This window comes from Salvelinus sp. IW2-2015, linkage group LG19 (assembly GCF_002910315.2).
Source record: "Salvelinus sp. IW2-2015 linkage group LG19, ASM291031v2, whole genome shotgun sequence".
NCBI lineage: Eukaryota > Metazoa > Chordata > Actinopteri > Salmoniformes > Salmonidae > Salvelinus > Salvelinus sp. IW2-2015.
Genome location: NC_036859.1, coordinates 7,757,353 through 7,783,298, shown reverse-complemented (window position 1 = coordinate 7,783,298; position 25,946 = coordinate 7,757,353). Strand labels below are relative to the sequence as shown.

General features: G+C 40.7%; 1 pseudogene; it reads right to left on the bottom strand.

Annotated features, from left to right (window-relative positions):
• On the bottom strand, positions 1-25,868 carry LOC111979367 (glutamate decarboxylase 1-like; annotated as a pseudogene).
• Between the last annotated feature and the right edge of the window lie 78 nt (positions 25,869-25,946).

Genomic DNA, 25,946 nt, shown 5'->3' with positions numbered 1-25,946 from the left:
TTCATATATCATAGTATATTGTATACTATATGTGCTCTCAGGCATTTCTTTGTTTTCACACACACGCGCATACACACACACACCGATGTAGAGGGTTTCCCTGTGTTACCTTACCTTACATAATTGAATCTACTGAAACTACTGTGCAACACAGACAAATGACTGCTTTACGGACTTGAACACACACACAACACAGTACTCTACTGCAAACACACACATACAAACATTAGTCAAACTTTAGTATTGGAGTGTGCACCCATCATGCCATAAAAGCTGTGGTTTACACATCCTACCTACAGAGAGAATTGTTTAGGACAAATCAAGAACAGCTCCAAAATTCTGTCAGAGCCCGATTAGTGTGGTCACAGGTAAAACATTGAACACTGCAGTGCCGGGCCTCCGGCTACTGTGTTGGCGCTATCTACAGGTCACGCCCCAGCCTCTCGATCTCATCAATAAGGAAGTCGATGTCTGACTGGAGGGCTGCAGGGTTGGAGATGACCATGCGAAAGAAGTTGACCTTCTGGCCCTGAGGCTGGTAGCCCACCATGGTCGTACCAGACTCCATCATCATTGCTTTGATATTGGGCGCCACCTGGAGGATGGGAGGGGAATAGAACATCTTTAGAATACTGGAATTACGTGTCTGGAACATTTGAAAAGATAGAAGACGGTATAACAATGACCTTGTGAAGTTTCTCTCGATACTCTTTGCTGTTGTGTTCCATGCCTCTCAGGCTGGGTGGAATGTACCAGAAACACACATTGGTGTGCTGGGGCTACGGAGAGAAGACACACATTTAGAATATTTGGACCTTAATTAAGGATTTGTTTTATTACTATAATTTTTTCAGCACCCCTACTTCCCTGCGGCTGTGGAAGGAAGGGGGGGGGGGTGACTGAGGGAGGAAAGGAAAAACTAGGACAGTTGCTTACCACTCCCTCGAACACCATCTCGTATCCCTSTCTGTTTCTGATCTTGTCGTAGAGGTACTGAGACAGGTCCAGACACTTGTCAATGTGCTGCTCAAATCCTACGGTGCCCTGCGGAAAAAAAGATAAATATTACAATGATTAATAAGAGCTGAAAATACAGAGGTGCTGGCTGGGGACAGCAGGGCATTCCTATAAGTGTTGAAACCCCATTGGGGTCTATATGTAATTAGAAGCCTGGATATGACCAAATACTAGATTCATGTAACATTGACTCACCTTGGCCTTCCACATGAGCCAGAACTTAAAGATGTCAACGTGGCGCCCACACTGGATGGCTTTGTCACCCGTGTCATAGCTGACATCATACTGTTTATCAGGCTGGAACAGGTACCCTGCGCACATCGAGTTACAGCCCGCCAGAATACCCTACAGAGAGAAATAACAGGGTTATATAGAGAGTGAGAGTGAGAGTGTCTGTGTGTGTGTGTGTGTGTGTGTGTGTGTGTGTGTGTGTGTGTGTGTGTGTGTGTGTGTGTGTGTGTGTGTGTGTGTGTGTGTGTGTGTGTGTGTGTGTGTGTGTGTGTGTGTGTGTGGTGTGTGTGTGTGTGTGTGTATGTGTGTGTGTGTGTGTGTGTGTGTGTTTGTCCTGACCATTTTTTTTCTTTTTTTTTTTTTTTTTTTGCTTCTCTCTGACCAGGATGGCAGAACACTGTAGAGGCACTCCCATCATCTTGTGAGGATTCCACGTGACAGAGTTAGCCCTAAAAGAGGAACAGCAGTCGTTACTGTGTTTGTTGTGTGAATTAAGGAGTGTGTGGGTGTGTGTGCTTGTGTGTGTGTGTCAGTACCTCACCACGCCGCTGAACTTATGGCGATGCTTCCTGGACATCAGGAGACCACCTCCCCATGCACCCTGGAAAAAGAACACACTTACCATTAGAACAATAGGAAAAAACTATATTGTCCCCAAACACACACACACACACACACACACTGTACTCACGTCTACGTGCAACCACATGTTGTATTTCTCGCAGATGTCAGCGATCTCGTTGATGGGGTCAAATGCTCCGTAAACAGTGGAACCAGCTGTAGCGTTCACAAACAGTGGATGATAACCCTGGAGGAACACAATATCACAGGAGTCGCAAAGTGACATAACCCTTCATGTAAGAAACAGAGAGAGAAAGAGAGAGAGAGAGAGAGAGAGAGAGAGAGAGAGAGAGAGACGGACGGACGGACAGACAGAGAGAGACAAAAAGAGATAGATAGACAGAGAGAGACAGAGAGAGAGATACAGAGACAGAGGGAAGGAGAGAGAGAATCACCTTCTGCTTGACATCGAGGATCTTAGCTTCTAGATCAGCAGGAATAACTCTCCCCCTGAGAAAGAACAGGAACAGAGAATCAGCTGATCTATCTTAATGTATATCTACAGTGGGTCAGGTGCGACCTTTGTGTGTAGCTGTAGTGTACCTCTCATCTGTGCTCAGCAGGACCACGTTCTCTGAGCCAAAGCCCAGAGCTGCCCCTGCCTTCTTGATAGAGTAGTGGCTCTGTGGGATTACAGGAAAATACAGGAACTTAAACAACTTAAAACCAACATTATTGAGGATTTCTTCAGAGTGTGTTTTTGCTTGTGAGTGTGTGTGTGTGTGTGTGTGTGTGTGCGCGTGTGCGTGTGACGTACATGTTCTGATGTGAAAAGCACCAGGCGGGGAGCGGCAGACATGCCCTTGGTCTTGACCTCAGGGAAGTACTTGTAGCGAGCGATCATCACACTGTACATGTTAGAGATGGCACCACCTGTGGACAGAGAGAGAATGACTGGTCAGTACAGGACCCTGGACAGCAGCTAGTCCAATACAGGCAGACATGACCACCTGATTTTCGCACTATCCAATGATACATTTCCACATGACAGGACAATAAAGGTATCCAGTCCTGTTGTACATGATCACTTCTATATTGAAAAGATATCAAACAGTATCGGACATGTAGTAACACACATAACGTACTCACATACTGTATGCCTGCACACACACACACACACACACACACACACACACACACAACACACACACCACACACACACACACACACACACACACACACTATCCTACATACCTGGTGAGAATATGCCGTCCCCTCTCCTGAGGGCCAGCCTATCATCTCTCTCATCTTCTTCAGCGTCAGCTGCTCCATCAGGACAAACACTGGAGCGATCTCATAGGTGAACTGCGGTCAATATATTAATACACGAATCAATCAATTCAACACAACTATCAATTACTCAAACAATATTTATTGCAACATTTACTTAAAATATTCGGTCACATAGACCTTTGACCTTTTCTACGTTCCAGCTAAGACTTTACTTCAGGTAACAAATGTTAAACATATTCAAGGATGTTATTTTTGCACGGCTAAACTGAGCTGAGGACCAGAGCTACTGCTAGAACTGCAAGACGACCCTATGGACTCAACGTTCCATTAAATTAGCCTCAACACACACACACACACACACACAACACACACACACACACATTTCGCACACAAGCAAATTTTGCTGACAGAGTTGAACTATTAAAATCTGCCTGATATGAGACAGGAACAGACATTCATATTCAAATCCCTTTAAAGTATCAGTCAGCGTTTAATAAAAGCACACAAAGCTCTGATGGCTATCTGTCAATTCTGTCATTCACAACAGAGCGCTTTGATGCGACTGGCTGAAGGTGTGTGTGTGTGTGTGTGTGTGTGTGTGTGTGTGTGTGTGTGTGTGTGTGTGTGTGTGTGTGTGGTGTGTGTGTGTGTGTGGTGTGTGTGTGTGTGTGTGTGTGTGTGTGGTGTGTGTGAGGAGGGAGGGAGGGAGGAGGGAGGAAGGGGGGAGGGAGGGGGGGCTTGTGTTGGGGAGAGATAAGAAGGCTTTAGCCCCAAATCTATTTCCTGCTTCAGAGTGGAGAGAGAAGAGAGAATGAAGGAGAGAGCGAAGGAGAGAGAGAGGGAGCACAGATGTGGAACCAATGGAATGGAGAGAAAAGGGAAGACAAGATGCAGATGTAGAGACAGAGGGAGATGACAACAGAGAGGCTTTTGTTTCAACCTCTATTGAATATTGAGATCAGGGTTTGGCTCATTTCAGAATTGAATTGAGAATGCTTCATAAATTAAATTCTTGAATTTGAATTACATTTGAATTGAAGTAGTAAACAGGACACAGAATCACAATTCAAATTTGAATCAATGGAAAAACAATTGAATTCAGTGAAACTCAATGAAATGCCTCTTCTATTCCACATTATGTGTAGTCTATACAAATATACATCTTGTACATAAAACATCAAACAGGTCGTTGTAATATACATGCATATAAAATATTGTTGAAAAAAATTGAAATTAATCTTCAAATTAATGGTCAAGGAAGACAAAACTTGTATGCGAATCAGTGGAGGCTGCTGAGGGGAGGACGGCTCATAATAATGGCTGTAACAGAGCTAATGGAATGGCATCAAACACATGGAAACCATCTATTTGATGTATTTGATACCATTCCACCAATTCCGCTCCAGCGATAATCACAAGTCTGCCCTCCCCAATTAAGGTGCCAACAACCTCCTGTGATACGAATATTCTAAGTTACTATATTTAATTAATCACTTACATTTTTCAATATGGGGAAAATACAACATTTCCCAGAATGCATTAGTTTAACCCTCAAGTTGACCCCGAGGCCTTCAAAAAGAAGCAAAACAAATGAAATGGTTGGTGGAAAAAGAATAGTCTATTCTAAGCACTAAGGTTAAAAGGTATATGAGCATTGTTTCCAGAGGAAAGTGATATATTCTTTGGTATCTGGAAGTGTGACCTTTAAGATTCAATGAAACTCTCATGTTCTATGACTGAGTGGAATTCATTTGAAATGCACTGAATTGAATTCTACTTCCTGTTATTCAAATTAAACTTCTACATCCTGTGGGGAGTGGCCAATTCAATTCAAATTTCAATGAGTTGAACGGGAGTCAATTCAAACATTCTAAATTGAACCCCACCCTGGCTGAGATGTTGTGATCTGATCATTTCAGAAAGAGAGGGCAAAATCTCTGGTTGACTGAAAGGATCTATGACATTTGTAAGCGACTCTGGGTTGTGTTGTGTGAATTTTGTGGCCCTAAGGCTATGTACCTCTGATGCCTGACCTCCCCACATCCTTCCCCTTCCTTCCCCGCCTCTCTCACCCCTCCACCTACGGCGCATTTCCAATGACAATTTACCCCAGAGTTTTACCCAAAAGGCTCAGACTATTCCGTTTCCACTTACGAGTGCCGGCACCCGTGTTTCGCCATAGCTCTGGTGGACTAAATTGGAGCCAAGGCAAGGCCCTGGGTATATTTCAGCTAGCATTTACATAACAATGGCTAACTGTGAACTTTGACACCTTCTCACAAAAGCAAAAGTCTTGAATGATGCAAAGGCTGTTGATTCTGCTCGTCACAAGTCTTTAGTGTCACACTCCTGATGGAAACATGATCACATTAGCAGCACACTAGTTTTGGGGGTAAATCTCATTGGGAAAGCACCACTACTGTGTAACAAGGCCAGTTACACAACACACACACAACCCCTCTTCTACCCTTCACAGCCCTCCCCTCATCATCTGGGGACAGGGGAGCCGCACTGACAGACACACAAATACACACAGAAGAGGGGAGGAAGAGAGAGGGGAAGGGGAATAAGACATGGCCGAGAGAGGAATGGAAGACATTTGTGGCAAAGAGGGTAGTGGGGGGAAGAGAGCATTTAAAAAAAAGACTTTATGTAACTAGGCAAGCCAGTTAAGAACAAATTCTTATTTACAATGACGGCCTAGGAACAGTAGGTTAACTGCCTTGTTCAGGGGCAGAACGACAGATTTTTACCCTGTCAGCTCAGGGATTCAATCTAGCAACCTTTCAGTTACTGCCCAACGCTCTAACCACTAGGCTACCTGCTGCCCCAAGAAGATGGAGGAAGGAGGGAGAGAAAAGTAAAGGGAGAGTAAATGAGAATGAGAGCGAGCGAACAGAGAGGGAGAGAGAGAGAGAGAGCGAGAGAGAGAGAGCGAGAGAGAGAGAGAGAGCGAGATAGATAAATCTCGGCAGCAGCCCTATAATTAATGTCCATTTATTCTGGTTGTAGCAGCCATCCTGGAGAGAGTTTGATTAGAACATTAGGTGCCAGTCAATACACCAGCACAGATTATGACTGATGGGCCCTAATTACACACCAGGCAGACAGACAGACAGACAGACAGACAGACAGACAGACAGAGACAGACAGACAGACAGACAGACAGACAGACAGACAGACAGACAGACAGACAGACANACACACACACACACACACACACACACACACACACACACACACACACACACACACACACACACACACACACACACACACACACATGGCCGGATTAAGAAATCATAGGTCCCGGGGCTTTGATTTTTTTTTTAATGATTGGCAACTCTGACTGACAAACTGAGATCAATCTGGTCTTCAATTCAAACAATGAATAGCCCAGGCCAATGAAGCGACACACAGATTGTACAATATTAGCAGGCAATATATATATATATATATACAGTACCAGGCAAACCATATCATTCAAGGGTTTTTCTTTATTTTCACTATTTTCTGCATTGTATAATAATAGTGAAGACATCAAAACTATGAAATAACACATATGGAATGATGTAGTAACCAAAAAAGTGTTAAACCTTGAATTCTAAATAAATCACAACAGTGTCACCAGCAAGCACCCCACAACATCACACCTCCTCCTCCATGCTTCACGATGGGAACCACATATGCAGAGATCATCCGTTCACCTACTCTGCGTCTCACAAAGACACGATAGTTGGAACCAAAAATCTCCAATTTGGACTCATCAGACCAAAGGACAGATATCCACTGGTCTAATGTCCATTGCTCGTGTTTCTTGGCCAAGCAAGTCTCTTATTATTATTGCTGTCCTTTAGTAGTGGTTTCTTTTCAGCAATTTGACCATGAAGGCCTGATTCACGCAGTCTCCTATGCACAGTTAATGTCGAGATGTGTCTGTTACTTGAGCTCTGTGAAGCATTTATTTGGGCTGCAATCTGAGGGGCAGTTAACTCAAATTAACTTATCCTCTGCAGCAGAGGTAACTCTGGGTCTTCCTTTCCTGTGGCGGTCCTCATGAGAGCCAGTTTCATTACAGCGCTTGATGGTTTTTGCGACTGCACTTGAAGAAACTTTCAACGTTCTTGAAATTTGACTGACCTTCATGTCTTAAAGTAATGATGTACTGTCGTTTCTCTTTGTTTATTTGAGCTGATTACCAAATATGGCTATCTTCTGTATACCACCCCTGCCTTGTCACAACACAACTGATTGGCTCAAACGCATTAAGAAGGAAAGACGTTCCACAAATTAACTTTTAACAAGGCACACCTGTTAATTTAAATGAATTCCAGGTGACTACCTCATGAAGCTGGTTGAGAGAATGCCAAGAGTGTACAAAGCATAAGGTAAAGGTAAATGGTGGCTACTTTGAAGAATCTCAAATATGAAATATATTTTTATTTGTTTAACAATTTTTTATTTTTGGTTACTAAAATATTCCATATATGTTATTTCATAGTTGTGATGTCTTCACTATTATTCTACAATGTAGAATATAGTAAAAATAAAGAAAAACCCTGGAATGAGTAGGTGTGTCCATACTCTTGACTGGTACTGTGTGTGTGTGTGTGTGTGTGTGTGTGGATAACTGAATAAATATATATATATATATATATAATATATATATATATATATTATATATATATATATATATATATATATATATATATTATACTAAAGGGCTCAATGACTCAGAAAAACTGTTGTAGCCATATTACAAAATGTCACTGTTAGAACATCCTATTGCCTTACAAGCAGAGCACAATCTTTATATAGGAAGACAGAATATTTTGACAAATCTGCCGATTTTGGCTGAGAACAAAGGCTAATCATTTTTCCTAATCTCGGGCAATAATATCTATAATGGCGATCATTATCACAATCACAGGCCAATCATTGGTCTTTTCAGGGTGAAAATTACCCTTCAGTCACCTGCCTGTCCTATGGACACCCCTAAATGCCCTCATATTATCCCCAACCCAGACCCCTAAGTGACTCTGAGCACCATTGTGTCAGTTGTGTGCATGTGTGTATGTGTGTGTATTTGTGTGTGCAAGTGCAAAGAAAATCAGTCTTTATCTACAGGGACAATAGAGCCAGAATGAGTCCTCCACAGGGACCGGGCAGTCAGTCGCTGAGTGTGACAGGATTTTCAGTGCGCCGGGCGGCCATTGTTGTGGGGCCCAGCTGGGCTATCTGCTAAGACCAGCTCACAATGAGCCTGCAGTCAATGGGGCGTTAACACTATCTCCTGAATCTTGGCCAGGCTGAACTGGTGAATACTTGTGTGTGTGTGTGTGTGTGTGTGTGTGTGTGTGTGTGTGTGTGTGTGTGTATCACAATTTAGTGTTCCTGCTCTCTGAGTCTCTCTCTCTCGGCATGGTTCCAAGTTTCCAACCGAGAGATGAGATGGAGTTTTCCAAGCAGGGTGATTGCCTAAGCTAATGTTTAAGAAAGAAGTGAAGCGTCTCTTCTTTTCAATCTTGTTCTGTTACTATCAAACTCTGATCTTGAATTCTTCTTGTTTTATTACCATTAATGAACATGTCTGGTCTCTCAAAATCCTGTGTTCTAATAAAGCAATAAGGCCCGAGGGGGTGTGATATATGGCCAATATACCACAGCTAAGGGCTGTTCTTAGTCACGACTGTCCCTGAACAAAGCAGTTAACCCACTGTTCCTAGGCTGTCATTGAAAATAAGAATTTGTTCTTAACTGACTTGCCTAGTTAAATAAAGGTAAAATAAAAAAATTAAATAAAAGGAATATATATATATATATATACCATGGCTGTCAGCCAATCAGAATTCAGGGCTCAAACCACACAGTTTATAATTAAGCAATAAGGTCTGAGGAGGTGTGGTATATGGCCAATATACCACGGCTAAGGGTCTTATGCATGATGCAACGCGGAGTGCCTGGACACAGCCCTTAGCCGAGGTATATCTGCCATTTGTCACAACCCCCCGAGCTGCAGTATTGCTATTATAAACTGGTTACCAACGTAATTAGAGCAGTAAAAATAAACGTTTCGTCATACCTGTGGTATACAGTCTGATATACCACGGCTGTCAGCCAATTAGCATTCAAGGCTCGAACCACCCAGTTTATAATCATTGTGTGCATGTGATCTCTCTTGTATGTGTATTTCTCTCTTGCAGCTCTGGCATTGCCCTGCTTGCTCTCTCTTGTAATGTTGTAGTCATTTCTCTTTGTTATTTATTTGGTCTTTCACGGTCCTGTATTACTATTAAGTTATTAACCCGTTTCTCCTCTCTACATATGTGTTGTCATTGCATTCTCTCTTGTAGCCCAGTCCTGAATTGTGTGTCCTGTATCCTGTGTTGTTTAGCTCTGCAGAGCTTCATGCCCTCTGTCAGAGTGGGCCACCAACTAAAACTGAGTTCTGATCAATGTTCAATAACCAGCCCGTGGGGCGTGTGTGTGTGTGTGTGTGTGTTATCTGAGATGTACAGTATTCAGGCCTACTGTTCGATACACGGTTGGTAAAATGCCAACATCAGTCAGGTCAAAACCAAAATTGTATACAACGGTCTTATATGAACTTCATTTTAAACACCTTTGACCTAACCAATCAGAGGCCCTGGCCTTTGTTTAACCCCCGAGGTTAAAGATTTCCGATTCCGATTCTGTACTGAGCAGGTCTGAGGGGAACCAGACTTCCTGAGAAATAATGATTTTATTATATTTTTTGCTACATGGCGGAAATCCTTTAAATGTCAATCACAACCCACGGGGGCTTTCCAGCAAACGTTAGCTAGCCAGCACTGTGATGTCCACATCACACGCACACACACACACTCACACTCACACACACACACACACACACACACACACACACACACACACACACACACACACACAGCAGTGTATGTCTCACATGTTGGTGTTGGCTGTAGATGTGAGCCACTCTCCAGCCAGCCCAATGATGTCCAGCCCAGTAGAGAGCTGGTTGAAGAACCGCGGATGACCTGGGACACAAAGAGAGAGAGATGAGAGATTCTATCTCAATGGGACTTCCTGGATTAAATAAAGGTTCCTAAAGAAACAAAAGAACATAGTGGAATATTTGCCTGGATGGTTTCTATAACCTTATAAAAACACTCCGTGTTTTCTTCGCCCTGGGGGCCGAAACAGTGTGTGTGTTCTTTTCTGCTATTAAAACAAACCACATTCACTCTTCTCTGTATTCCTATTGTGTCCCGAGCCGCAGTGAAACATTTGCCCTGGAGGTGCAGAGAAACTATACTGGGGACACAAAGCACGTATCCACTGATAACAAGGTTACATGACAACCACTTTGTCTGAGTTCACATGAAGATGCTCACAAAGCTTGAAGTTTAAGTTTGAAAGATATTAAACAAACAACAATCATCATCACTAGGCTACTACTGTTGTATTTACAGTTGAAGTCGGAAGTTTACATACACTTAGGTTGGAGTCATTAAAACTCGTTTTCAACCTACCACAATTTTTTTGTTAACAAACTATAGTTTTGGCAAGTTGGTTAGGACATTTACTTTGTGCATGACACGAGTAATTTTTCCAACAATTGTTTACAGACAGATTATGTCACTTATAATTCACTGTATCACAATTCCAGTTGGTCAGAAGTTTACATACACTAAGTTGACGGCGCCTTTAAACAGCTTGGAAAATTCCAGAAAAGGATGTCATGGCTTTAGAAGCTTCTGATAGGATAATTGACATCATTTGAGTCAATTGGAGGTGTACCTGTGAATGTATTTCAAGGCCTATCTTCAAACTCAGTGCCTCTTTGCTTRACATCATGGGAAAATCAAAAGAAATCAGCCAAGACCTCAGAACAAAAATTGTAGACCTCCACAAGTCTGGTTCATCCTTGGGAACAATTGCCAAACGCCTAAAGGTACCACGTTCATCTGTACAAACATTAGTACGCAAATATAAACACCATGGGACCACACAGCCGTCATAACGCTCAGGAAGGAGACGCGCTCTGTCTCCTAGAGATGAACGTACTTTGGTGCGAAAAGTGCAAATCAATCCCAGAACAACAGCAAAGGACCTTGTGAAGATGCTGGAGGAAACCGGTATCTATATCTAAAAGTATCTATATCACAGTAAAACGAGTCCTATATCGACATAACCTGAAAAGGCCGCTCAGCAATGAAGAAGCCACTGCTCCAAAACCGCCATAAAAAAGCCAGACTACGGTTTGCAACTGCACATGGGGACAAAGATTGTACTTTTTGGAGAAATGTCCTCTGGTCTGATAAACAAAAATAGAACTGTTTGGTCATAATGACTATCATTATCTTTGGAGGAAAAAGGGGAGGCTTGCAAGCAGAGAACACCATCCCAACCGTGGAGCACCGGGGTGGCAGCATCATGTTGTGGGGGTGATTTGCTGCAGGAGGACTGGTGCACTTCACAAAAATAGATGGCATCATGAGGTAGGAAAATTATGTGGATATATTGAAGCAACATCTCAAGACATCAGTTAGGAAGTTAAAGCTTGTCGCAACCATTTGCTTGGGGTCAAACAACAATCATCATCACTAGGCTACTACTGTTGTAAATGGACAAGACCCCAAGCATACTTCCAAAGTTGTGGCAAAATGGCTTAAAACAACAAAGTCAAAGTATTGGAGTGGCCATCACAAAAGCCCTGACCCTCAATCCTCTAGAAAATGTATGGGGCAGGGAACTGAAAAAAGCATGTGCGAGCAAGGAGGCCTACAAACCTGACTCAGTTACACCAGCTCTGTCAGGAGGAATGGACCAAAATGCACCCAACTTATCGTGGGGAGCTTGTGGAAGGCTACCCGAAATGTTTGACCCAAGTTAAACAATTTAAAGGCAATACTACCAAATACTAATTGAGTGTATGTAAACTTCTGACCCACTGGGAATGTGATGAAAGAAATTAAAGCTGAAACAAATCATTCTCTCTACTATTATTCTGACATTTCACATTCTTAAAATAAAGTGGTGATCCTAACTGACCTAAGACAGGGAATTTTTACTAGGACTCAATGTCAGGAATTGTGAAAAACTGAGATTAAATGTATTTGGCTGAGGTGTAAGTAAATTTCCGACTTCAACTGTATGTCATGTAGCCCCCTAGACGGACTGACTGAAAGACTGACTGACTGGTTGAAGAGCGCAATATCGGAGATATGAAAGGCGAAGCGGATTTGCTCCCTCTCTGTTGGCATAGTGCAGCACCGTGGACAGAGAGTCATTGGAATGAAGGCATGGGAATCAACTGCGGTAAGCTAATTAACACAGACAATTTTTTCTTAGCTATCATCACCTTGTGTGTGTAAATGATAAATGATTTAAGCTAAAGGTCTTTAGGAAGGAAAACCCAAGGGACAGCTTGAGTGTTGTTGTTCCTAACGGCTTGTAAAAGCACATGCAGGCTTGCATCCCTGCCGGCGGTACTTGGTTTAATAAGAAGAGAGAAGGAGAAGAGGTTGTCAACAGAATTACCAGGGGAATAGCAACCCGTCATTGTGATTGGTTGTAGCCTATCGAGGGAAAAGCTTATGCTTAAATGGTTTTGTGTAGAATTCCATTTTGCTCATGTGGTGTTAACACTAGCAGATGACCGTGACAAAGATAAAACATATTGTAGCCCAATGCACTAATTAACGTGAAAAACATGACATGCAATATGTTCAATAAAACAGTGCATTAAACACTTCCAGATAGCCTATACAATATAAAAATATTATAGGCTATAGTCCTACTATATAGGTTGGTTTAGTTTCATATAACCTAACCATTTAAGCTTACAGCAATCTTGTTTGTTTTGGATTGGAAAGTAGCTTTAAAGAGCAGAATTTACAGTCTTTATTTCTAATCTAATTTCCAATTAACGAAGGAGAGAAATAACAGCCTATCTTAATTAGCTTTATAAGTTAAGGCTTTTTCCAATGAAAAGCTTTTAGTCTGCCTGGCTTGGTGAGAGAACTGATTTTATAAGAAATACAAAGAATAGAAAAGTTATACACACAAAAACTGTCCTAAAAGCATGAAAAGCAAACATCTGGTCTAAAACTTGTAACATATTTCACGGGATTATGTTGTGGCCAGTTTAGTGGTCTATGGTGTACAGTACGTACCTGTTCGCACGCCATACTTGAGCGTGTCCCTGCAGTCCACGAGGATCTGCTCGAGGGACTCTGGCTGGTCAGAGAGCTCGAGGTTGAATCCCTCCATGCCCTCGAGCAGCTGATGCGGATGGTGGAAGTCCAGAACCTTGGTGGAACGGTCGAACGTCTTCCTGACGTAGTTGGTGAGGATGTCCACAAGTTCCAATAAGAACTGCATAGTCGCCTCTTCTCCATTTTTGGCGGGAAGTAAATCTAGAAGAATTAGGGGAAAAGCATTTACAAAACGAAAACAAATGTATGTAGAGGCTGGATTCCCTCATAGATAAGGGGGCCTGTAACGGCTATAACAAACTAGCAACATTGTAGGTCTAGACCAGCGTTCACTACATGTCTAGAAAATGAAAGATAAAAAAGAGTAGACCTATGTTGAAAGTCTGGCAAGAATAAACTTCTCTTACCTCTCGCAAACATGTTGGAGAAATCGGTCTCAGTGCGGCGGAAGCGCGTATCCCGGTCGCTGTTGACACAGGAGAACAGGTTCTTCTGGCGTTCTGAGAGCGAGCCTGCGAGCCGGCCTTCCTCCCCTAGACTGTTATTCTTCTGCAGGAACCCTAGGGTGTTGCACGGTGGGGCAAGAGTGGGGGAACACGCTTGGTTACCACTGCCCAACATCGCTAGATAAATAACTTGATAATAATTTTTATTCAAAGACCTGAGTTTTATCTATCCTTGTTATCAGTTACAAATGCAACACAGGTCTTGTGGTGTCCTCTCTCAGACAGCGCTTATATACCCGGGTGGTATCCCCATATAGCAGGAGGGTTATGGATCAATGTATGGATGAGGGTTGCCTGTGTATTTCTGTGTGTCTGTGTATGTGAGTGTGTGTGTATGCTTGCATGGGTGCCCTGCCCAACTCTGCACAGTGACATCAACCCATAACCCAGCCATGCTGGAAATAGTTTTTTTTGGACAGTAGTTACACCTAACAGAAAAAGGTCGTTTTGGATAGTCGGTACACCTAATGGAAACAGATTCTTATGGACAGTATTTACACCTAATAGAAACAGGTTATTTTTGACAATTGTCAAACCCAATGGAAACAAGGTATTTTGGACAGGAGCAATACCTAATGGAAGCAGGTTGTTTTGGACAGTAGTTACACCTAATGGAAGCAGGCAATTTTGGACAATAGGTACACATAATGGAAACAGGTTCATATGGACAGTATTTACACCTAATGGAAACAGGTTATTTTGGAAAGTATTTACAACTAACAGAAACAGGTTATTTTGGACAATTGTGAAACCTAATTGAAGCAGGTTATTTTGGACAGTAGTCACACCTAATGGAAGCAAGTTGTTTTGGACGGTAGTTACCCCTAATGGAAACAGGTTATTTTGAACAGTAGTTACACCTAATGGAAGCTGGTTATTTTGGCCAGTAGGCACACCTAATGGAAGCAGGTTGTTTTGGACAATTGTTACACCTAATGCTAACCAGTTTTATTGGACAGTATGTGCAAACTATGGAAACAAGTTATTTTGGGCAGTAATTACACCTAATGGAAACAGGTTATTTGGACAGTATTTACACCTAATGGAAACAGGTTTATTTTGGACAGTATTTACACTTAATGGAAACATGTTATTTGGACTATTGTCAAACCTAATGGAAACAGGTTATTTTTTGACAGTAGTTACACCTAATGGAAGCTGGTTATTTTGGCCAGTAGGCACACCTAATGGAAGCAGGTTGTTTTGGACAATTGTTACACCTAATGCTACAAGGTTATTTTGCCAGTATTGCAACTAATGGAAACAAGTTATTTTGGGCAGTAATTACACCTAATGGAAACAGGTTATTTTGGACAGTATTTAACACCATATGGAAACAGGTTATTTTGAACAGTATTTACACTTAATGGAAACAGGTTTATCTTGCGCAGTAATTACACTAATCGAAACAGGTTATTTTGGACAGTATTTACAACTAACGGAAACAGGTTATTTTGAACAATTGTCAAACCTGATGGAAACAGGTTATTTTGGACAGTAGTTACACATAATTGAAACAGGTTATTTTGGACAGTAGTTACACCTAATGGAAACAGTGTTATTTTGGACAGTAGTTACTCCTATGGAAACAGGTTCTTTAGGACAGTATTACACTAATGGCAACATGTTATTTTGGACAGTAGGTACACTAATGGAACAGGTTATTTTGGACAGTATTTACACTTAATGGAAACATGTTATTTTGAGACTATTGTAAACCTAATGGAACAGGTTATTTTTGACAGTAGTTACACCTAATGGAAGCTGGTTATTTTTGCCAGTAGGCACACCTAATGGAAGCAGGTTTTTTGGACAATTGTTACACCTAATGCTACCAGGTTATTTTGGACAGTATTTGCAACTAATGGAAAAGTTATTTTGGGCAGTAATTACACCTAATGGAAACAGGTTATTTTGGACAGTATTTACACCTAATGGAAACAGGTTATTTTGGACAGTATTTACACTTAATGGAAACAGGTTATCTTGGGCAGTAATTACACCTAATCGAAACAGGTTATTTTGGACAGTATTTACAACTAACGGAAACAGGTTATTTTGAACATTGTAAACCTGATGGAAACAGGTTATTTTGGACAGTAGTTACACATAATTGAAACAGGTTATTTTGGACAGTAGTTACACCTAATGGAAACAGTTTATTTTGGACAGTAGTTACTCCTAATGAAACACGGTTCTTTAGGACAGTAGTTACACCTAATGGCAACATGTTATTTTGGACAGTAGGTACACCTAATGGAAACAGGTTATTTTGGACAGTATTTACACTTAATGGAAACATGTTATTTTGGACTATTGTCAACCTAATGGAAACAGGTTATTTTTGGACAGTAGTACACCTAATGGAAGCTGTTATTTTGGCCAGTAGCACACCCTAATGGAAGCAGGTTGTTTTGGACAATTAGTTACACCTAATGCTACCAGGTTATTTTTTGGACAGTATTTGCAAACTAATGGAACAAGTTATTTTGGGCAGTAATTAACACCTAATGGAAACAGGTTATTTTGGACAGTATTTACACCTAATGGAAACGGTTATTTTGGACAGTATTTAACACTGTAATGGAACAGGTTATCTTGGGCAGTAATTACACCTAATCGAAACAGGTTATTTTGGACAGTATTTCCACCTAATGGAAACAGGTTATTTTGGACAGTATTTACAACCGAATGGAAACAGGTTATTTTGGACAGTATTACAAGAGTTGAGCGTGGTATATTTCTATTAAGTCTAGGAAACAGATTATTTTGGCAGTATTTACACTAACGGAAACAGTTTATTTGGACAATTGTCAAACCTAATTGAAGCAGTTATTTTGGACAGTAGTCACACCTAATGGAAGCAAGTTGTTTTGGACGGTGGTTACACCTAATGGAAACAGTGATTTTGAACAGTAGATACACTTAATGGAAACATGTATTTTGGCTAGCATTACACCAATGGAAACAGGTTTTTCGATTATTGTCACTAATGGAAGCAGGTTGTTTTGGACAGTGAGTTACACCTAATGGAAGCAGGCTATTTTGGACAGTAGTTACACATAATGAACAGGTTATTTGCAGTAGTTAACCTAATGGAACAGTTTATTTTGGACAGTAGTTACCCTAATGAAAACAGTTCTTTAGGACAGTAGTTACACCTAATGGCAACATGTTATTTTGGACAGTAGTACACCTAATTGGAAACAGGTTATTTTGGACAGTATTTACACTTAATGGAAAATGTTATTTTTGGACCTATTGTCAAACCTAATGGAAACAGGTTATTTTTTGACCAGTAGTTACACTAATGGAAGCTGGTTATTTTGGCCAGTAGGCAACCTAATGGAACAGGTTGTTTTGGACAATTGTTACACCTAATGCAACAGGTTATTTTGGCACAGTATTTCAACTAATGGAACAGTTCTTAGGACAGTATTTACTCCTAATGGAAACAGGTATTTTGGACTATTGTCACACCTATATGGAAACAGGTTATTTTTTGACAGTATTACACCTAATGGAAGCGGTTATTTTGGCAGTAATTACACCTAATGGAAACAGGTTATTTTGGACATATTCTCAACCTAATGGAACAGGTTATTTTTGGGACAGTATTTACACTTATGGAATACATGTATTTTGGACTATAGTCAAACCTAATGAAACAGTGTTTTATAGAACAAGATAATTACAACTAATGGAAGCTGGTTATTTTGGCCAGTAGACACTAATGGAACAAGGTTGTATTTTGGACATTGTGTTACACCTAATTAGCAGGTTTTTTTGGACAGTAGTTGCACTAATGGAAACAAGTTATTTTGGGCAAGTAATTACACCTAAAATGGAAAACAGGTTTATTTTGGACAGTATTTACACCTAATGGAAACAGGTTATTTTGGACAGTATTTACACTTAGGAAACAGGTTATCTTGGCATAATTACCTAATCGAACAGGTTTTATTTTGGACAGTATTTCACAACTAACGGAAACAGGTTATTTTGAACAATTGTCAAACCTGAATGGAAACAGGTTATTTTGGACAGTAGTTACACATAATTGAAACAGTTTTTTGGACCAGTAGTTACACCTAATGGAAACAGTTTATTTTGGACAGTAGTTACTCCTAATGGAAACAGGTTCTTTAGGACAGTAGTTACACCTAATGGCAACATGTTATTTTGACAGTAGGTACACCTAATGGAAACAGGTTATTTTGGACAGTATTTACACTTATGGGAACATGTTATTTGGACTATTGTCAAACCTAATGGAAACAGGATATTTTTGACAGTAGTTACACCTAATGGAAGCTGGTTATTTTTGGCCAGTAGGCACACCTAATGGAAGCAGGTCTGTTTTTGGACAATTGTTACACTAATGCTACAGGTTATTTTGGACAGTATTTGCAACTAATGGAAAACAAGTTATTTGGGGCAGTAATTACACCTAATGGAAACAGGTTATTTTTGGACAGTATTTACACCTAATGGAAACAGGTTATTTTGGACAGTATTTACACTTAATGGAAACAGGTTATCTTGGGCAGTAATTACACCTAATCGAACCAGGTTATTTTGGGACAGTTATTCCACCTATGGAAACAGATTATTTTGGGACAGTATTTACAACTAACGGAAACAGGTTATTTTGGACAATTGTCAAACCTAATTGAAGCAGGTTATTGTTGGACAGTAGTCACACCTAATGGAAGCAAGTTGTTTTGGACGGTGGTTACAACTAATGGAAAAAGGTGATTTTGAACAGTAGATACACTTAATGGAAACATGTTATTTTGGCTAGCAGTTACACTAATGGAAACAGGTTTTCGGATTATTGTTACACCTAATGAAGCAGGTTGTTTTGGACAGTAGTTACACCTAATGGAAGCAGCTATTTTTGACAGTAGTTACACCTAATGGAAACATGTTATTTTGGACAGTAGGTACACCTATGCTACCAGGTTATTTTGGACAGTAGTTACACCAAATGGAAGCTGGCTATTTTGGCCAGTAGTCACACCTAATGGAAGCAGGTTGTTTTGGACAGAAGTTACACCTAATGGAAGTAGGCTATTTGGGACAGTAGGTACACCTAATGCTACCAGGTTATTTTGGACAGTATTGTACAACTAACGGAAACAGGTTATTTGAACAATTTGTCAAACCTGATGAAACAGGTTATTTTGGACAGTAGTTACACATAATTGGAACGATTATTTTGGACAGTAGTTCACCTAATGGAAACGTTTATTTGGACAGTAGTACTCCTAATGAAACAGGTTCTTTAGGACAGTGTTACACCTAATGGAAACATGTTATTTCAGACAGTAGGTACACCTAATGGCAACATGTTATTTTGGACAGTAGGTACACCTAATGGAAACAGGTTCTTATGGACAGTATTTAACACCTAATGGAAACAGGTCATTTTGGACAATTGTCAACCTAATGGAAACATGTTTATTTTGGACAAATAGTCACACTAATGGAAGCAGGTTGTTTTGGACAGCAGTTACACCTAATGGAAGCAGGCTATTTTGGACAGTAGTTACACCTAATGAAAGCAGGTTGTTTTGGACAGCAGTTACACCTAATGGAAGCAGGCTATTTTGGACAGTAGGTACACCTATTGGAAATCTGTCATTTCGGACTGCAGTTACACCTATTGGAAACATGGTATTTGTATATGAAATTATTAATACATATCTACTTAATGTAATTGTTCTATTGAAACACTATTGAGAAAAAAGTATTAGAAAGTATTATGTCAGATTGACAAAATGTATTCAGGTAATCACGTTTCAGTTGAATTTGAACAAGTACCTCTCAAATGAATCAATTGTGTCAGCTCTAGCTCTTTTTCAGTTGCATTTGTCATAACTACTAAATGAAATAAAAAACACCAATACATTACAAAGTTTAATTTCCAATTAATAACAATGGTACAGTAAAGAGGTCAGTAGGGAGCTTTGTGCTCCCATCTACTTACTCAACCATGAAGTGCATTGCCAGTTCCTGAGCYTGCAGTCTGTCAATTGAACTAACCTACAGACCAGTTTAACTACACTGACATAATCAGTTACGGTTACATACACTTTTAACATGTGGTTGTTAATCTACCTTAGTTGAACGCACTGACTGAAGTCGCTCTCGATAAAAGCGTCTGCCAAATTTCCAAAATGTAAATGTACAAATGTACAGTTGTGGAAAGCATGCTGACGATTAATCTAATGAGCTCTGCCCCCTAAAAAGACAAACTCTTTGACCAAACAAAATTTGCTCAGTTAATTTCTACGTGAATGAATCTGGTGCACATCAAGTTCCACCGAGTTAAATCAGTAAATTCTACAAGAAACAATTACATTCCGCCATAAAACATGAATTGTTCGTGTAATGTTAACAAAATATGATAGAGCAAATCCTAAAGGCAGCCAAAAATGTTTGTGTAGAGGAGACATTATGGAAGGGAAAGGGGATAACTAGTTATCTGAACAACTGAATTGATTCTACCAAAATGTGTCTCCGCATTTAGGCCAACTCATTCGAATCAGACTGGGGTTAATGATGGATGAGAGACATTTAACGGGCTCTGGATAGGCTAGTCTATTTTTTACTAAAGTCCGTGTGTATTAATAGCCCATTGATTTTAGAGAAAAAACTATAGCAGACTACCATCAGAAAAGGTCATTATGGAATGATTTAAACATTTATTTTCACGTCATACAGTTTTAAGTAAATTATTCTATCAAAATCGGATGTTAAAATGTTTTGCAATATCGAACAGACAAGACCCTCAATATCGAACAGACAAGGCTCTCTCAAACAGAACCCCTTTTCTGTTTCAGAGCTTCAGAGATCCTTTCATTTAAATGTACTCCCCTAATCTTGGATGGCAGATTGGCACTGATTATTTGACAAGATCAGCAGCCTCGACAACTGCTGGTTGGTTCTCGTTAATCTTCCCTCTCATCCACAGGACGCGTCTCTTTACTGAAAGGAGCTGACGACTGTAACGGCCTGTAAATCCAACACTGACATAGGCCAACATCTAACAACTCAGCACAATTTTCTGAAGACTGTTTGTGACAACAGAGGGATTTTTCAGTTTTCTCCTCCACACATTTTTTAAAATTTCAACCCCGAGCACAAAGCGATTCCTTATCAGCCCAAAGGGGATATTATAGAAACGAGGGTAAATTATTGGGCCTGGTGCATAATGAACAGAAATTTGAAAATTACTCATAAGGCCAAAGCAATAAAATTATAAAATKATATAAAATGAATCAGTCAGTTTATTGAATAAACATGTTTCCTCGTACATTGCGGTAAATTATTTCGTTATTAAGGTTATTTGCAGGGTTGTAAGGGAGGTTAAATTGTGTTAATTTTATCCGGCAGGGGGCGTCCTCATTACGGGGCAGGTTACCTAATTATGTGGGCCCTCGGTACGAATTATAGTTCTGCATCGTAACTCTCGAGCTAAAACCCATTTATTCTTAGGCTAATGACATCCTCTTCTTTGTTTTTGGATTGAACCAATGGTAGGACAATGCATACTTTTGCAATTAAATGTTAACTTGACATTATCAAAACCCTGCCACCAAAACATGTTGGACTGAAATCAATGAAAGTAGGAAGGATTTCTTAAAGCAAATATATTTTTCTCAATGTGTGATGACGTCAAACCAATCCTAGATGTAATCGAAAAACGATTAAATATACAGTGTCCAGGGAAAAAAGGTCCTCTACGATTCCTGTTGGAAAAATACTGGATTCAATCGTTTCACCTTGTTTTAGCTGGATTGGCTAACGTAACAGAGGCTTTATGGAACCTCCCAGATTTACCAAACCCACGCTCTCCCACGTCATCTCATCGACGTCATCACATCTCATTTTATAAGGTATATAAAAAAAATACGTTTTGCATAAAGGGACCCAAATCCATACCACCTCCAAACGGAAAGGCGAGGAAATTAATGTTTAAAAAAATAATAAGTCGTTGATAAAATAAAATACAAAACTGGAATTAGAACATTTATTATTTAGTCTATAGCCCTAGTTTATGCACACACCATGTTGGCAGCTAATTCTGCATTAAAAACCTATTGGACAGCTCTATCTCGACAAAGATTCAATGTTTAGGCATTTTCTACATTTCTGAGGCGAATTGTTACTTGCTGTAGTGTAGGCCTGTATCCTATCCTTTGCCAACTGCAGAGATATGGATAGGAAGGGACATGGGGTGCCTCGCGGGGTCGGGGCGGGAACCCCGGCGCGCCGTGCTTGGCCTAAAGCTAATTGCCAACTGACCTTTAGGAGATGAGAATGTGGAGTGACAGTCAGCGACGGCCTTGCCCTAATATTAGCATATTATAGCATCATTATGCTGGGTATGGAGACGGGCCTATGAGGCTTCATATGCCTACAAAGTCAAATGACAACGTTTCTCGTAGGCTATTGCAGTGAATCAAATTAGATTGCCGTTGTTGATGATTCATGGGTCTAAAACTTACCACATATCTTCATCCCCAGTTTCCGCGTGCATCCTTGCATCCACGCGTCATAGTCTAAAACAGAATGTTTGGGGAGAATGTTTGAAAATTCGATTCTGGAATAATGAATGGTGTGATTTGGGTGACAGTGGATTCGTTTTTATAAAGCGTATGGTGGCAGTGTATGGCACAACGGAGTGAAGCAGCATGAAGCAGACTATCATGCAGAAGAAGCAGCAGCCTCTACAGCTCACGCCACCCCTTCTCAAACCCCATTGGGAGGAAACAAAGCAGCGCTGACCTTAGATCAGTGCGGTTATTAGCCTATTCCTGAACATTCGAATTGTTCCGAATCCACACAGTCCAAACAAAATGGGCCATTAGAGGCCCACACTGGCACGCACCCGGCAAAGGGGACGTTTTAAACAAACACCCGTGAAATTAGCTCGCGAAGGAGAGCAGAAATTAATTGGGTGAAACACAGTATTTTGACTGGCGCGAGATGGTGATGTCTGGCTGGCCGTTTGGACACACACACACGCACGCACACACCAGGCAGTATAGGGAGAACTACTGCAGCATAGGGAAAACAACCTATAGGCTACGTATTTTGGTATTGCATGAACATACAGATGGAAAATGGCATCATAGCCACACAAAAAACACAAGCACACAGTCAAGCAATGGGACGGTAACAAGGCACATCTATATGCATATGAGCCTCATGGTGGTGTTATTTGTCTAGGATTTAAGACCCGGATAGAACGTCTCGAGGTGTCACTCAGAGCGCAAGGTAAGCGCTGCCCGAGACACACTCGCACACAGGAACCACAGGCAGCCTCAGGTATGTGTGCGAGACAGAGCGTGGCAGCGAGATAATGGCAACAATCAACAGTAGCAGCAGAGAAACAGGCAGAGTATAAACAACATCACAGGCTTTTTGAAACGGTTACGCATTCTGTAAAACCTGTCAAACACATTCTTCCTCTGTCAAATAGCCTATCAAATGAAGTACATTTTCCATATTAGGCCAATGGCTTTACTGGCAGAAATTTTAGGCTGATTAACAAGGCCTAGGCTTCCATTTTCTAAAACAAATATGACTTGGCCTAGGTCTAAAGAGAAGAGGGTTTGGGGATTTTTCTTAACTAAAATGTAACTGTCAGTGGTAGACTAAAAGGCTAATTTCAGTAATACCTACTAAATGCCCTCTTCTTTCAGTGTTCGATGGTAAAATTGGCCAACACATCCCATTGACATCCCTCCTCCGCGTACACTTCGCCAATGTCATAGAAAACGAAAGCAAGCCATCATCACGAGCAACGGAGTGCCTGCAATTATCAGCCATTTCCCTGCGTAATTGCGCTGGTAAGAGCTCTCTTAGTGATGCAGGACTACACTCTCATGCAGTGATGCAGGACCACACATTGGAAAGATTTGGAGGAGAAATAATTGAAATTATTTAAAAAATTTATCACGAATTTGAATGCTAATATTCAGAATATATATTTAGCCAATAAATAATAGCATAGGCCTACATTTAGTGTTTAGGTTATTAGGCCTATTTTGAAATCGAGAATATTTTAAACATTATTTGATAGGCCAAATTAAAAAAAGGCATAACCTAAGGAAATTCGATAGGCTTATTCCAAATAATTGTGTTTTCTATTCCAAAAATAATTCCTTCCCGATGCCATGTGCTGAATACATAACGACGCTCTATGAGGCAATTACAGGAGGTCCGTTTCTCAGTGCGCGCCGCTGATCCGTTAGACAGCGGCAGGCAGTTGTGATAGCTCTGTTTTTAACCGGAATGATTAACGACGTCGCCCACACGGTAAATAGCCAGAATGAGACTCGTTTTTATCAGGCAGAGAGGGAGTGAGGTAGGGAGAGGGAGAGAGGAATGAGAAGAAAGAGACCTACTTGTGGATGAAGGTCGTAAATTGGCGGAGTTGGGGTCCTGGTCCCCGCCGGCGGCTGTCGGTTCAGACGTGGCCATCAGTCCTCCGTTATTCCCGTGCGCTCCGGGACTCTTATCAGATTATCAACGAAAACAACCAACCGGTTGCTGAAAACAAACGGCCCAGTGTTAAGATAGATAGCTAATATTAAACAACTAAATAACCGCATTCATGTTTGAAAGTTTGTCTATTTACATAGCCTAAAATAGGCAACATTAGTTGAATTTGATCAATGAAATTGAGCTTTAAATATCCGTGCAGTGACCATAAACGAAGAGGATGATGCATCATTTGCTGTATTATCTGCCTCTTTGACGGGAATAATTTATTCTAGAACATGGCTAGCATTTGCCGATCGAAGGGAGATAAATCAGTGGTGATCGTTTTGAGAAGATTTGTCTCGCGCCACACACGTAGGCCTACCCGGGCGCGTGGGTCCCTCTGTCAAATGCAGAAATACATTCGGACGATAACATCGCTGGCATTCAATACTGGACCCAAATATAGTCTGCAAATCTGACAGAAATTTAAGGCTACGCTATTCTAAGCTTAGCCTATAAACACCAACGAAAAACTGTCCCTAGTGAAGTTTTTATGGGTCGTTAAAGCGAAATCATCCCCATCTCAGAGCCATCAGTCTTGGGCGCTCGAGCTAAGCGATGAGCACCAGACCGTTCAGTCTACTTAATTAGATCAAAGAGCACGAAAACAAAGGATTTTCGTGCCTTCAATATAAATCAAATAAATAGGCCTAGGTCTAATCCACAAACAAATCATCCTTAACAGACCTATTCATAATGAGGAATATGCTAAACGAAAAACCCTATCACAATGATGTGCAATGGAATTATTTGACACATTTTGCCAAATAATTATTGGTTTAGTAAGATAAATATATAATTGATTGGGCAGCCTACTGAAATCCGTTGGAAAATGGATTGACATAGCATATCGATTTTTAATTATGATGATCTTTGAATAACCACGGCGAAGCCAGCATCAGTCAATGTCATTGTTAATAAGGAATAGTTAGGCTAATGATGGAATCGTTCTACTCATATAGGCTATAAATAACAATAGCCTACCATTGCTCATAACATGTTAATTGTTTCTTAATTACAAACTTTTGAACGAGAGAGATATGGAAATCTGAACATTCAAGCGACAGGTCTTTTGCAAAAAAAATTATGCTTTTCTAAACCAATCTCATCCTTTTTTCGACTCCAATAAGAATGAGCATCGCAACAATGTAGCAGTTGTTGAGCGCTGTGCAGCGTTCAAAAACATAAACTCACTGTTATATTATGGAAAAATAAATCAATATTACAATATAGGCTGTTCGGAAACGTGAGAGCGCTCGCGCTATGAGACTATAGGCTACCTTACCGTCTGCGGGTGCACAGGTTGTCGTGTCCAGAAACTATCACCAAAGAACCGAATTACAGTTCTCTATCCACCCAACCTTCTGAGACGCAAGACAGTCCAAAACCAACAACACCGGAATACCAATGGAGTACGAAAAATTCCATCCAGCAGCGTGCGAGTGACCTTTTTTCCCTCAAGAATGTTTCATTTTTTTATTATTTCTGAGCGCCTGAATCGCCTATTTATCCACTTTTACGCACGCACACGTGAGTCATAGCATTACCTCCCTCTGGCACG